Raw genomic sequence first — 13,813 nt, 5'->3', positions numbered from 1 at the left:
GGACTTGTGGCCCTGTCCCAAGACTGTGGGCCCTAAAAATAAATCCTTAAACCAAACACAAACACTAAAATCCAACCTTATCCCTAAAACCAAACTCAAAAACCAAACACGAAACCTAACCCTAACCCAAACCCTAACCCTAAAACCACACCTTAAACCAAAAGAATTTAGCGAATATTTGATAAAACCATTAAACAAATCCTGACCCCAAGACTATCCTGATCTTCTTACGGTGACTTATTAATGACCTTATCAGAGCCTGACAGATCAATGATGATCAAACACACCTAGGTGGCGGCGTAAGTCCCCGCAGCAGAGCCATGGCCCATGTGTACATGAAGTCGTTTAAAAATGGCGTGGTAATGTCATGCTGTGTGCCAGCAGCACGTTCAGTGGATGGATGGAGCCTGTTGAATGATCGTGTGTGTGTGTGTGTGTGTGTGTGTGTGTGTGTGTGTGTGTGTGTGTGTGTGTGTGTCTGTGTGTCAGTGTGTGTCAGTGTGTGTCTGTGTGGCCCCATATCAACCACAAACAGGTGACATGTTTTGTGACTTCATCAAGATGACTAATCCTGCTGTATGTCGGTAATGAGTGGAACCGCCATCAGTTAAAGCGCTGAGATTTATACGCAGCTTGTGTTTTATTAAGCCAACCCATTCCGACCATTTCACACAGAAGAAAAAGCTATAAGAAAAATAACACCTTTCTAAAGCAGACCCAAAACCTTACACTTTCAAAATGGTTGTCCCTTATTATCTTTCAATGATTATGCTATAACTACTTTTAACATTTGACATGGCAAGTGTGGTTGTGTGTTTGAAGGGAGCTATATAAATACATTAACTTTGTCTATCATTTCCTAACCTTTCCAACCTGGAACTATAAAAAAGTTGTGGCTTCCATTTTTATGAAATTGAACTCTTCCCACCTGCTCTTGAGAAACTCCAGGTTGTACAGTATATATACTGACATTATTATGTTGTATGGGATCGGTCAAAATAAAGTGTTAGCATCATTTTATCATTATAACGCCTACAGATAGGTTGACTAACCCGGTGTCACTGTGTATTTATCTTTAGTTTAACCCAGAATGATTAAAACCACAAGGCTATTAGGCTGTGCTATAAATAAGCTAGCTTTTATATTCAGCCCATAATTAGACTAGGATAGAGTAATTATTCATGCGACACAACCTTGACTTCCAAAATGGGTGCAGGGCTGTGGTGACACCAGGGCAGTCAGAAAGATTTATATCATGGTGATTTGTATTCTAATGATTTATATGGTAATGGTCTGTAATGAGTTGTGAATTCACACAGAAAACCAATAGGCTCCTAGGGGACCACAGTGCTGCTGTTGGGCTTTATCCGTGGTCGATATACTTGTTCAACACTATACTGGTCTAATACACTAGTCCTTCTAATACTATTCTAATTTTGGTCCAAAACCTCTCTTTTGGTTTTACACAAATATAGTATGTAGAATAGAATATTTATAATGCTGAACATGACAGAAAAAAAAAAAAAAAAAATCTCAAGTTGTTTATTAAAAAATGCTGATATGGTTTTAGAGAGAGAACTAGAAGACAAGACCAGTGACTACGCAAATCTTCATGATATCTTAAATAGTTCTATATAAAACTATAATTTTTTGGAACCAAGGCGGCTTGGTCTGTATTTTGAATGTCACTGTTAAGGCTGGATAGAATGATGAGGTCAACTGATGGTGCTTTAACCAATCACCTCAAACCAAGACTGTCAAACAGCCAATCATGTTAGAGCATGTAGTAAATGTCCAATTCACATGATCATTGGGACATTTTCTAGTGTACAACCTAACTTCTATATCTTAAAGACATAGTATGTAACTTGGACACTACAGATAGATCAAAAGATAGAAAATTAGCTGATTGGCTATTTAGCAAGACTGTGAAGGTGTGGTGAAAAAGCGACAAATTTTGCTTTACAAAGCAAGTAATACCATGACTTCCAGCCAGGTAATAGTGAGATCATTTTCATTTGTTATGTTAGTTATAATAGCAAACAAAATTGGTTTTCCAATATCCTTGAGCATATTGGAAAGTATATCAGTCTGTATGTGTTCTAATTTCACGTCCTTTCATTGTATTTTCCGGTCAGAACAGATCAGATCGAATAATAGAGAGAGAACAAATAACAATTATATGTGGCTGTCACAGGTTTGCAGGTATCCAATCATTTAAATAAGCCTAGATTAAATTATTAGATGGTCTAGCTGTCTCGAAACCTGCACAAACTCTGCCCATGCACTCATGTGCATGACTGGAGTCTTCAAAAAGGCTAGACAGACATTTTGCTAAAGCAGGCTCGTCATGTGTTTCTTACTCTGGCTTCTATCTTTAAGCTCCTTACATACATTTAAACAAAAAACAAAACCCTGCATTGACAAGTTACATAGCGGAGCTTTAACTTCTATCAGTTCATTAAACATAACTACTGTTACGGCCTGTTTGCTCTCCTGTTGGGAGCCGGAGGGAAAACAATCCATCTACTTTCAACACAGTGGATTGATTGATCTTCCTCATCAAGTCATGATGTAACCGTGTTGTTGGAGTGACCAAGAACAGCATCTGTTCCATGTTTACTCAGCATGTTTACATTGTGTGTGTTCACAGTGTGTGTGTGTGTGTGTGTGTGCTTGTATGTGTGTGTCTTTGTGTGTATGTGTGTGTGTGTGTGTGTGTGTGTGTGTGTGTTTGGGTTTGTGTGTGTGTGTGTGTGTGTGTGTGTGTGTGTGTGTGTGTGTGTGTGTGTGTGTGTGTGTGTGTGTGTAAACGATAAACGCAGTACACACAAAGATGTACAGGTCAAGACAACAAACATCATACAAGTGATTAGTTCATTCAGACTAAATGGAAACCAATAAATAGCCTGATCCTTAGAACAAAACCACGATAGTGGTGATGGCTGGGATAGCAGTGGCTGACAGATCCACACTAATCAACACCATATTAAACGTTGATTTCTTGATTTCCAAAAATGAATAATCAATAACAAATATAAATAAAATAAGCTATATAGAGAGAGGTCGAGAGAAATAGAGGGAGAGAGAGCGAGAGAGACGAAGAGAGAGAAAAGAAAGAGAGAGATCGAGAGAAAGAGAGGGAGAGAGAGCGAGAGAGAGAGAGAGAGAGAGAGAGAGAGAGAGAGAGAGAGAGAGAGAGAGAGGAAGAAGCATCAAAGGTTGGGCGCAGACCGTTCCAGAGCCGTTTGGACGCTGCGGTTTACTCCACACACTTACAGCCAGGTTAGTCAAGCTCATTAACTAACCTTGATCTCTTCAACACTCACACTTAAAACAACACAAGACCCTTATGGAACCAACATGTTGCGGGAGGTATCGCTGTAGTGGCGGCGGAGTCTCCCTGCCCGCTAGCTGCTGCTGGTGGTGGTGGTGTGAGGATGGGGAACTAGGGAGGAGAGGGGGTTATTCTTGCCACTAGGTTTAGGTGTAAGCTGTTGTCTCTTTCCACCCCGGGGTTAGCGCCGTAGGTCCGCCACTGGTTAGCGGTGTCCACAGGTGTATAGCTAGGTTCTTTCGCCGAGAGCTCAACAGAGGGAAGGGAGGAGGACGGCACAGAGATGCCACTCAGGCACCGTGCACACAATGCGTAAAGCGCGTTACAAGAATTCCACACCCAAATGCTTTTAGAAATTGTCTTTTTGACTTCGGAATTATCTACCGAATATTTGTTTATTTTGTGCTTTTAAAGAGCTGTCTGCGGCTTTGCGCGTGTTGTAAGGCATTCGAGGAATCTCTTCTCGTGTTAAATTATTTATAAGTTATCATAGTGCATTGTTTAGCTTCAGTAGCTGCATAGTGCATCAATTGATGTCACCCACTTGCAGGGTGCTAGCCTTGGAGTGAATGTGTGAGTATGTGCGTGTACGCGTGTGTTTGTGCGTGCGTGTTAGCGAGCAAGTGCGTGTGTGTGCGTGCGTGCGTGCGTGTGTGTGTGTGCGTGTTGTTTGTGTGTGTGTGTGTTTGTGTGTGTGGAGGGCGGGGGGGGGGGGGGGGGGGGGTGCAATGGAAGCTTGTCAGAGGCGAATGCATGCTTGTGAGTGGGTGTGCGTGTGCGTTGGTGGGCAGTGAAAGCGTTTGGTAGGCTATAGTGGGAGCTCAATAAAATTGGGTACTATGTGGGAGCATTGCGCTTCTTTGCATGTTCTTCTTATTGTACGATAGTGGTTGCCTACTCACTGAGGAACCATAATGCACTGAGGTGTCATGCTCATCATGAAACAATTAATTCAACCAAAATGAATGAATTGTAATGTTTTAAATAAATAAAAAATAGTTATCATTTTACACTGAATGTAATACCTATGGAGATCTAATCATTGATGGATTGCTGGATGTTCTACTAAGTAGGAAAACAATGCTTTGAAATTGCTTTACCTTCTATACTCCTACTTTACTATACCGCTACTCTGCCCACTATAACAGAACGTGACGCTGTTGGGTCAGCGGTCTGTTGAACCTGACAGAAGAGACGGGAATGTGAGCAATCTGTAGAGCAGAAGCTTGTGTTCACCTGTTTGATACCTGGTACAGTGTCTTGGGAAGAAATATGTATTATTTATTAAATGAGAGTGAGAGATGGCCTTTATGGAGCAAAGCACAGTGCACCAGTTACTCCTTTATTGTTGACCCTTTTTGCACATTATTTATGTGTTTTTTATAATAATACATTTATAAAGTGTTGCTTCCCCTGAAGACTGCATGCTTTTTTTGTGTGTATGGTGGGGGAGGGTCGGGTGCCAGAATGGCCAGAAATGCCAGAAAAGCTCAGATGTGATCGTCGTTACACGATCACTCAATCAGAGAAAGCGCTTCTTTATTCAGAAACAGAGCAGAGACCCACAAAACAATCTTAATGTGAGGTCACCCTCCAGTTAAACAGCAGATATATTCAGCGTGGGCAACATCTATAGTAGCTCAGGAGGCTGATTCCAGTATATTGCTAGTATATTTCCTTGCCTGAAGGTTTTAGGTGCAGAGATGTGTGAGATGAATTACAGACCAAAACCTGTGCTGCTCATGACAAGCCGCTGGTCAAACACTTTCATCGGTGCGTGAATGAGTGAGAGTATGTGTCAATGTGTGAAGGCGTTCATTGTCAAAGCACTTATTTTGGAATCAGTCCAGCTATACAACCGTCACTATCTAAATACAGTGTATGTATACATAAATATAACTTGAAGTGTTATCATAAATGTATGTCCCCACATTTCATCAGGCTCCCTTGCTACCATCCTGCAGCTGATTAAAATGTATCCTTAAATATCATAGTCAAGTGAATGACCATAATAGCTGTCAGCACTGCACACTTATTTGAATCCCCAAACCCATTTCCTGTCCCTCACCTCCTGGAAGATTCAAATGCGTGCCTTGTCACCTCATGTAAAGACCCTGAGAGGTCTAGACTATGATGGACTCAAATAAATCCACTGGTTGGGTAAAACAGATTCTCCACACAGAGAATCATTCATTAATTTACATTTTTGCTCTCATTAAGGAGATCTTGGTTTGAATTGGTCAAGCAATTCAATTCAATTAGCGATGAGCAGCCTCCGCCAATTAGGCTAAATGTTTTAACTACACTCATTTGATAGTTGCTGCTGTTTCTATCGACGTCAAAACATTCTTTAGGTTTATGTGACAAAAAGAACAGAGAATATTCCACTACTCTTCGGAAACATGGCAGAACATGAAAAAATAATCTTTCAGCGACCAAAAAATTATCGCAAGCCTCATTTTGCCTGCTGCGTGGGCATTAACCAATCAAAACACCCGTTCTTATCAATCACACCGACATACTGTGTAAGAATAATTAGTGTGGTTGCTACTGCAAGCACATCTACTGTTCTTCATAAGTTTTCTTCATTCCCTTTGCCTTTTTTGTGCAGTTAACTGCCCCTGCATGCTTTCAGCTACAGAAACCATTCAACTATCAAAACGTCCAGCTCTTTAACGACATGATGGCTATCACTCTGCGTTTTTCAACTCTTTCAACTTTTTAAACTATTAGGCCTACGCTTTTTCTGGCTTTTTCTTTTACAATGTAAGTCAACTACTTCAGACATCAGAACTTGGTCAATTTTCAACTTTGTTCAAACCATTTTACAATTTACATTTTATCAACACACTTCTATCTTCAATAATCTGAAAACCGAATTTCGATTACCTTTATACTGTTTTCAGAATCACAGTTGGTCTCATTGATTTACGCTGAGGTTAGAGCACGGAGGACGTGCAGGCAGTGTTGCCAGATTGGGCAGTTTTTCCCGACGTTTTTTTACGATGTTCAGGCAGTGGTGATGCTAGCATAGACGTTAGCACTGACGTTAGCAGTGACATTAGCATTGATGTTTGCGCTGACACTAGCATTTTAGCAAGCACACTCTCGCAGTTCGTAAGAACGAAAAGCATTCTAGTTATAACAATTATTTCATTATGTCATTCCTTCGTGTCATTCCTAATCTCGGATCCAGCTTGTAGCTGCTGGTTAGCCATCAACCTGCTACAAGGGATACGTTGAAAGTTGTTTTGTAAGATTGTAAGACTAATGAAGATAGAGCAAAGAAAGGAGAGAATGAAATGGTGTATAATGTGTGCGTCTTTGAAAGGTGTTTGTCCTTTAAAGATATTAGCCACTAGCCACACTAGCCACCATTAGCCACAAATAGAGAAATAGCAGATATGTGGTGTGAACCACCACAAATGTTGTGTATATAATAACATAGCACCTTTAATGAATAGCATCTTTCATCGTATCCGTGTTACACTTACACCTGCTTGATGTCACACCTCAACCGTCACCAGAAAGATTTTCCTTCTTTTCTTCAAGCGTCCCGTGTGATAGGAACAAGACGCTTGATGAGATATAGAATGTAAGCCCAGTTCACGTTGCTTAGGAGTTTATGAGTTCTATGAAACGTTTCATTACACAAACCCAGATGAGGATTCATCACCTTAATAGTGCACTTCAGTAATTTACTAAGTTAAAGCTAAATCATTAAGCTGTTTTTTACTTCAAACCATAGCACACTCGTTGCCATTCAACGCTACGTCAACCTCGTTGTAACATCAACCAGGTTGGCCGCTAAGGTGCCTGAGTGCCACATAGAACAGGGCCTCCCCAAGTGCTGCCGAGGCAATGACCCTCTTATGTGTGAGAGGTTATTCTTCATGCTCAGTGTGTATTTACTATTGATGTTGAGTGCAATGATCATGGCAAGCTGCATGTGTGTAGGAATAAGGAATAGAGAACCAGATTAATAGTTATTTCATTTCTGAAGATGTGGAATCTATTCAATTATCAAGCACATTATTGAGTAGACAGAATGCTCTTATTATGTCTAGTATGCTCTTCAATTCGGTGTGTTAATTTGGTGTGTTGTCACAAATTATAGGGTGGGGCCTGTTGGACTTCTGTTCACCACTGTTATATGAATAAGTAAATTCTACTAAAATAGATTAGAGGCTCCAGCCCAACAGGAAGTGATATAATTGGTGGGTGGTCTAGGTGTAGCACAGTTGGGAATGAGCTAGAGATATGGGGTCTTTTTTATATGAAAGAGGGCCGAAAGGACATACAAGATTATACATTTGGTGGTTCTAGCCTAGGCAATTGATGCAATCCCTCCCTGAGAGGTCATCTGAAGATTTAATAAGCACACCGTTATTGGGAGCATAGAATGACTTGTGAATAAGATAGAGTAAGATAGTCACTTTTATATGCATTAAGGTCTACAAAAATAATGAATTTGGGGACTCTAGCCCTACAGGAAGGCACTCACAAAGCATCAGCAAAGGCTTCATTGAAACGCATTAGAAACACAAGGTATAAATTAATTTAATTCGTAGTAAAGATAAAGAAACTTGGCCATTAGACCTATGAACCAGGGGGCATATTGGGATCGCCCTATTAAAATCTCAACCTCAAATCTCAACAAAAAGGCACAGCAGCATTACCCTATCCCTTAGGGGCCGTCACAAGAATGGAGCATTGTCTGTATCCGTATGCAGCTTGCCAAGAATTTTTGCACTCAACAACAGAAATAGTCAATACAGACTGAGGATAAGGCATATCCTCTCACACATGAGGGGTCATTGCCTTGGCAGCACTTGGGGATAGGCTGTTCTGTCTGGAGCTCAGGTTTGACTTTGACTATAAATAAGTGAATGATTGGAACTTGAGGCTACAGGTTTGACTGCATTGCCGTTGGATGTGTAAGAATGAAGATAAATGTTGTCAAATAAATTATGTTTTTCGTTCACGAATAGGTTATCGGCTGTGTCACTACCAAATCTGTCCGTGCTAAAATATTTCTGGGAGTGAAACAAGCCTTCCGATTTTTTTTTTATGTATATAAAAATGAAATTCATTATTAAGTCATGAATTAAAACTTAACTGCGGCTTCACTACAAAAGTCACCTTAGAATATTTGTCTATTTCCTATCCAGCTGATCCTAGTTTAAGCTAACAACAAAACAATTCACGGTGGCTCAGCTGCCATCGCGTTACGTCGGCAACGAGTGTGCGCTACGGTGTGGAGTAAAAGCTGGCTAAATAATGTATCTTTAAATAATTTAATCGCTGATGTGCACTATTAAGTTGATAAATCCTCATCTGGGTTTGTGTAACTGACACTTGACATAGAACTCATAAACTCGTAAGCAACGTGAACTGCGCTTGCATTGTAAACATGAATGTATTTTGGTTATTTCTGAAACAGATTATAGCCTACCCCCGGTGTACCTGCCTGTGTGGATACAGAAGGAAAATGAGATTTAAATTCTTAATAGGAGATTTGGTGTATGATTAATTTAGTGCTGCAAGATGTTCCAGACTGGGTGTGGCTGCATGAAACATTCAGCGTCCCATCAATTATATACAGATGTGTGAGGACAACCGGAATTCTAAGTTGGGAAAAGTCCCAGGCACTGTTCTATTATACCACAAGATTAGACAATTATTATGTTTGATCATATATGATTGTTTGTCATTCTACATGAAACAGTATGAACAAAAAGTCAACACGGCTCTTGGTCTTGGATGTCAGGTACAGAAGTGAAAAATGACCATAGACAAACTGTGTGCTGATCAATATTAATGATTAATTATAAGTAGTCCTAGTGAGAGTGAACATTCACATCAAGTCAGTCATTAGTTTAAAGGAAGCTCTTGGCATCAATAGTCATGTTTAATGAGTGAATAATATTTTACATCAAACCTTTGGCAAGTAGATGGACGGTTGCCAGTTTTAATGATGGTTGATGGATGGGTAATGGATGGATACATGGAAGTATGAATGGATGGAGGTGGGTAGATGAATGAATAGATAGATGAATCGATAAATGGATGGGTATGTGTATGTCTGTATGGGAAACGTATGGATGGTAGGAGTGAAACAGTGGTAATCACTGTTTTTCGTGGGCCAGATAAAGCTGTCTTATCAGTCCTCTACAGGAGTAGACCTGCTGAAACACTAAACCACCCAGAGACACGTCTCTTACAGGGGGTTACTGGATTTAGCGCACACACACACACACACACACACACACACACACACACACGCACACGCACACGCACACGCACACTCACACAGAAACACACACACAGAAACACACGCAACATGCAAGTAGGACTGGGAGCATGTTTAGACCGATGAAGACCCAATACACAAACAGACACACACACACACACACACACACACACACACACACACACACACACACGCACAGACACACACACACACACACACTGCTGCCTAATAATGATGCAGTGTTATAACACCAGCTACTGAGGAAACCGAAGACCCCCCTCCCTCCACAAGGCTGAACGCCCCCTGTATACACTGTTTTGGCACTTCCTGGTCGGGGGTTCTCAATACACATACATGCACATGTTGGCTTGAAGTCGGCCTTCTGCTCATCAGAGTGCAGGCCCCCTGCTGTGCTTGTTGACCCCATTGTGACCCAGGAAGTACATGTGGAGTCCCAACTCTGCTGGTACCAGCTGCTCTCTGTGATTAGTCCATTACGGAGCATTAGGAAGGACAGTCACATTGTTTATTAAACATTTTTCGTTTTGAGGGTGGGTAGTTCCACCACTGCTCATGAATATTAATGAGCTGCCAAAGACAAACGGAACCTATCACAGGAAGCGTTGAGGAGAGTAAGGAAATAAGGATGAGAGAACAGGAGAGTCAAGGCTCTTTATTTTTTAAAGGTGCCAGTGTTCTGGCATGAAGGATATTGCAGCTAAAGAGAGAGCAAGAGACACAGGATTGATATGGATTGAGGATGGAGTGAACTGGACATAGTGAAAGAGAGAGCGAAGGGGAAAGAGTGGGAGAGTTTGAGACAGACAGAGAGATTTCTGTCACCAAGTCAGTGTGTGTGTGTGTGTGTGTGTGTATGTGTGTGTGTGTGTGTGTGTGTGTGTGTGTGTGTAGGTGTTACTGTGTTTTGTGTGTTTGTTAAGAATTATTCTACTGGCTATAAGTCTACTTACTGGCTGTGGAAACACAAACACAGCTGTCTGCATGTTGCATGTCCGTTTCTAGCTCCCTCTAACTCTGTCTCTTATCTTTCTCTCTCTCTCTCTCTCTCTCTCTCTCTCTCTCTCTCTCTCTCTCTCTCTCTCTCTCTCTCTCTCTCTCTCTCTATCTCTCTTGACTCTTGCTCTGCCTCTCTCATGTCTAGCTCTCTCACCTGTCTCTAGCTCTTTCCTAGCATGGTAAAATACTTGTGAGCAGTGTATTAAACCAGGATGAGAACATGTAATTAGATAAGGTATTTAGTGAGTATCTAGGAAGAAAGTAGCTATGCAGTCTGTATCAATAATATAGTGTCTTTTCACCTGCATCAGAATGATACAGGTTAGGCAAAATAGGGAATCAATCACTCTGGGTCTTCTACCTTGGGATCAGAACACCCTGAACACCCTGCTGAGACCCTACCTCTGACATACATAGCTTCCCGCCCCCACTGTTAAATGCCACTGTTACCGTGGAAAAGGTATCTACACAGATCTTCACGGTGATGAGTTTATGATGGCCCACTGGATAGAGAGAGAGAGAGATGGAGCTATCATGGGAACAGGAGAGAGAGAGAGAGGTAAAAGGATAGATGAGGAGAAGGTCAGAGCAAAAAAAAGAGATGTTTGACAGGGCAGTCCATCTCTGCCACCACTGCTTTAGTTCATGTTCCGTGTTCTTGTGTTGGCAGAGCTGCTCCAAGTACATGGTCTCGGTTCCCAGTCTGTTTCCAAAAACGGAAATGGACAAACACTAGGCTGGGTTCTAGGCTTTAGCTGTACCTCTTCCTTCAGCAAGACACCCCTTACCCCTACCTGCTCCTTAATGACATTTTTCAAGAAAATGTATGTCGCTTTGCATATAAACTTCTTCAAAATGACCTAAATTACGTATGGTAGTATTTAAACATACTAAAAAAAGATCAAGAAGATGCTGGTTTGGACTTTCCGAATATCTCCTTGAATCTGGGTTTGAGCTCAAAGCTGAGGTTGTCTGTGAACCCAAACGGTTGCCCACCTTCGGCTGCCGGCTGGATTTTCAGTCTAATCGGGCGTGTAACGAACACGACCGTCTTAAGCCCCTCACTAATTAACAACGCTGCAGCCTGCAGCGCTAAGTTAAATAGCCCCCGGCCGGCCCACACAATATCCCCTGAGCACGGCTACACACCTAAACATATTTAGATTGAAAAATGAAAGAGCTAATTTCCACCGTGACGCTAGGCTGGGTTCTCATTTGACGCATGAATAGTGCCGAGTGTCTTGACTGATTCTCCGCTTAACGAACACGCACGGCCGTCTTTTCAAGCGGGGAATGGACATGTGTGCCAAAAACGAACTAAATCTTGTTTTCCTATTGATGTTGTTGCTGTTCTGTTATCTTTGGGAGGACGCAGTCGGCTGCTGCACAGGCAGTCAGCTAAGTTCCTCCAGTATGCTGTTTGACCAAAAATATACTGAAAGCTGTTACAGGGTACGTCTAGCTTGGTAGCCTTAACTGAGGCTACCAAGCACAAGGCCTTAACTTGTGTTTGGACGTCCTGCAATGTAGACATGTTGGGGCCAATCCCACGGTGTGGGCGTTTAAGGGCTACGCGCCAGTCGCATGGTTGGGTCCTGGTCAACAGAGATCTGTATTTAATTTGAATCATCCATTGTTCGTCCCGAGGGATCCTGTTTGTCTGGTGCAGATAGCCACAGGGCTTCTAACCTGATTATGCATCAGCCCTGGTGTGCACTGCAGGTGCACGCACACGCGCAGATATACACCCATAGACACACACACACACACACACACACACACATGGACACAAACACACACACATAGACACAGACACACACACACACACACACACACACACACACACACACACACACACACACACACAACACACACATAGATACACACACACACAAACACACACACACAGACACACACACACACACACACACACACACACACACACACACACACACACACACACACTCACTCACATAGACACATACACACACACACATACACACACACAGACACACACACACACGCACACACACACACATGCACACAACCACACAACCTTTCACTCTTTCATTCATTCATTTCAAATGCTTGATTGGCAAGACAAAACACATTTTCTGAAGCATATTAAAAGAATATTTCAACTCTTAGTTGTTTAGAAAAAAAATAGAATCATACAAATGAATCAACATCTCCTTCTCTCTCTCTCTCTCGCTCGCTCTCTCTCTCTCTCTCTCTCTCTCTCTCACACACACTCTCCCTCTCTCCCCCTCTCTCTCTCATCTATCACCAGACCATATGTGTGGCGGGTGCTTACACCCACCCACCCAGCATGCTGTGGGCGGCTTTCCTAGCACCCTCTAACATATGAACAGAGCACAATAGAAAGGAAGAGAAAGAGAGAGCGACAGGGTCGGTGGGAGAGAGAGAGGGGGAGAGAGAGGGGAAAGGGGGGAGGGAGAGGATGAGTGGGAGATGGTGGGGCGGGGGGAGAGAAATGGGGATAAAGAGGGCTTTAGGGAGTGACAGCCAGAAATTAAAAAATTTCAAGTGGGCAATTGTGTATATTGTCCACAACATATTTACTGTATATATGTATTAATTTAGAAAATATTTATTAGTTACGGCTGAACTACTATGTTCCATGCATTAAGTCTGTTTTCTAAAGAGAAGGAGAGGCACAAGATGTGTCAGGCTTTACTGTCTGGAGCAGCCCGGCCTGGAGGTCTTTGACTGCCATGGCAGATTACATGACCCAGATTACAGTAGACAGCCCTGTCCATACAGCCGGTCATACATTATGTAGACCCGCTCTCTCTCTCTCTCTCTCTCTCTCTCTCTCTCTCTCTCTCTCTCTCTCTCTCTCTCTCTCTCTCTCTCTCTCTCTGTCGTTCTGATCTTACATCAGCCATTTCACACACCTGCTTTCTGAAATGCTTTGGGGTTGTGCTCGGTTGCAATGACACCCGACACCAACTCCAACTGGTGTCAATCTCAAGCTCTGACCAATCAGGGCCAGCTTTTGGGGCAGGACCTTTAACAAGGTTTTATCCAATTAGATGTGCAGTAAATGGATCTTGCCTTGAACACAGCTGCTGTGCCTGGACTACTAATGGGTTTTACCCCTCAGAGCCCGGAGCTCCAGAAAGATTCAAACATTTCCAACATGTTGCGTCACGTCGCCAACAGGACTTCAGTGGTCTCCCAGC

The sequence above is a fragment of the Micromesistius poutassou genome (assembly GCF_964030765.1).
Source record: "Micromesistius poutassou genome assembly, chromosome: 6".
In the NCBI taxonomy this organism is placed as follows: Eukaryota; Metazoa; Chordata; class Actinopteri; order Gadiformes; family Gadidae; genus Micromesistius; species Micromesistius poutassou.
Note: the sequence above shows the minus strand (reverse complement) of the source record.